This window comes from Scylla paramamosain, chromosome 17, assembly GCF_035594125.1.
Source record: "Scylla paramamosain isolate STU-SP2022 chromosome 17, ASM3559412v1, whole genome shotgun sequence".
Taxonomy (NCBI): domain Eukaryota; kingdom Metazoa; phylum Arthropoda; class Malacostraca; order Decapoda; family Portunidae; genus Scylla; species Scylla paramamosain.
In genome coordinates, this window is record NC_087167.1 from 6,614,780 (window position 1) to 6,617,500 (window position 2,721).

Here is a 2,721-nt window from a genome sequence, read left to right on the forward strand (position 1 = left end):
ATGTGATTACAGTGCTCGTGCTTTAACTTCTCCTATTAGCAAAAATGCACGACTGCCTAACTGTTCTTTACTTATTTTCAGAAGGTTTAAACCATGTTAATTCTGTCACTTCTGTTGATACTTAATCTTTTTCTTTGCAAATAACTTGGTCGTTTACTTTTGCTGTGCAGTATCCGTAAATTGTTTTGTAATTATCATAAATCTCTATTTATACTTCGTAAGTTTATCTGTAGTGCTGGAACTGTTAACACGTGAAATGCTGAACAGTTCAAATTTAAGAAAGAAATGTTAAAAATGTATTCAGAATTAGACAGCCCAATCTAATAGAATTCTTCTTTCTTTTAACTACTTTTTTGTTAACATCGGCAATAAAATCAGTTTTTTCCCTGAAGTTATATAGACTGGCTGACCGCTTTTCACACAGAAAAAGAATCTTTATGTATCATAATTTGTTCCGTGCAGCATCATTGTTGCGGCTCGTACGTTCTTTGTTACGGAAGGAATTTTTGCTTATGTTGTATTCTCCATCACGAGGGACTGCGAGGAGAGGAGTCTGCGCTGGTGCAAGTGTCACGTAACTTGCTGTGTTGTGTGGTGAAGGTCAACAGACGTCCCTGTGATAAAAAAAGGAATAAAGTCTGGCGAACTCCGAGCCATTAGTGACAATTTCCCACCAGAAGTGAAGGTCGCTTAAAGATAATTAGCTCTTTAGCTCGATTTATTGGATGCCGATTTCACCTTATGGTCAATATATATATATATATATATATATATATATATATATATATATATATATATATATATATATATATATATATATATATATATATATATATATATATATATATATCTGATGAAGAACAAGTAAGTAAGTATTTCCGTAACCTACGATGAAAGCAAATGTATATAACCACTGGAAGCAGGTTTCCGTGCAAGAAAGTGCAATAAGTCAGCGAATTAATGAATTATTGAAAAATGAAGACGCAATTAGAACTGCGCTATTGAAAAATTTAGGGGAAATAAGAATCATAATTGCTTTGTAAGAAGAGTTCAGGAGAAGATGAGGCTTGAAGGGATGGCTGGAATGAGCAGGACCCGCGCCAGGGCGGCTGCTGCAGAAGGGAACACCTCGGAAGGCTGATGACGTCATCCTGGAAATGGAGTTCAGTAATGAAGCCCACCGCCTAACATTGCCTGGGGCTTCAGTGGTACCTCAGGAGACTTGCTGGGACGTTGGAAAACTGAGGTGGTGATATTGTGCTCGTTGTTAAGTAGTGAATCAGTGCATCCATGAAAAATACAGTGTAGTGTTGCATCATCGTACTTCGTTGGCATAAAAATCGCCACAAGATGAGTATTATAAAAACCCTTTCTGTGTATTGCAGGAATCGCCCGTCCCTGAAAGAATCTCAGAAAGGAATCACTCGTGCTGGGGTATTCTCAAGTTAGAGATACCACTGCATTACTCCTGCCTACGTAAAAAAAAAAAAAGAATGGATAAATAAAATATTGCGATAATCACCCAAACGAGGCGAGACGAAGCTTAACAGAGGACGAGGCTGGAGGAGGAGGTGAAGGAAGAGTAGGAGGCGGGATGTACTTAGCTACAGTACATCACGTTTTCTTCCCTTGTTCGTCTTCTTAATAATCTTCTTAATAACCGGGCAGCAGGCAAAGGACGACCTGAGACTGAGGACCATATTCTGAAACACTTCTGTCCGCACCTCCACTACTTTGAAAAGACTCTAGTTAAAGTGATACGGGTTTTCAAGGATGATTTTTTACTGTTTTAGTGACAGAATAACAAGATTTGTACATTTTTAACAGAAGAAACAGTCTTGAGAATCGACAGATCTTCTTTATTGCCTTTGAAAACAGTCGTGGTGAGAGAGCAGAACGTTTCAAAATACGGGCCTGAGTGTAAGGAGGTGGTGGCGTGGTGTGGTCGAAGTGGCGTTGCTGCGTCGGTCAAGTGAAGCTGTGTGCTCCTACTTGCACACAGAGGGGCTTCAGTGTTGCGGAAACCTATGGCCGATACACATCACTTATGCATCAGCTGTGCGTGCATAGTACATAGAGGAGAGGATTACCATTTGAAAATATCTGTCGTAATATTTTCGTAATATATACAAATGTAAACATGCGGGAAAGAAAATCCTTAAGTAATATAGATTAAATATTTACCAGTAAAGTAATGTAAACTAATGTGAATATATAGAAGAGTAACCACTTAAATATTTATCTTGATATTATGGTGATACGTACCAACCAGAAAACATAAATTACTGTGATGAAGGGATTACATCTGCGTATGGGCCTCTTGACTGGCCTGGGGGCGGACTTACCGTGCCGAACGCTTCCATCACGGCTTACACTAAGTAATTGGAGTACACAGTCCGATTCCCGAGGCTTGGTTTAAGGGATGAGTCGCTGTTAGTTAGTGTTCCCTTTGATGGCTCTTCAGGTAAGTACTGCAGCCTGTTAAAAATATATCCCTTCATTAGTACATCACACACCAGACAAGTTTAATTGTGATCGTGGTGACAGTTTTGAAGGTGATGTGGTGCATAGTGACTTCAGTACGAAATGATGGTGCTTGTGATAGTGAGTAGCTATGAGGAGGTGAGAGGAAGATGTAGGAAATGATGTGAAATGAACGAATTTGTTGTTGGTGCCAATTCACTGAAAAAAATGATAAAACTGATGATAATGATACTGATG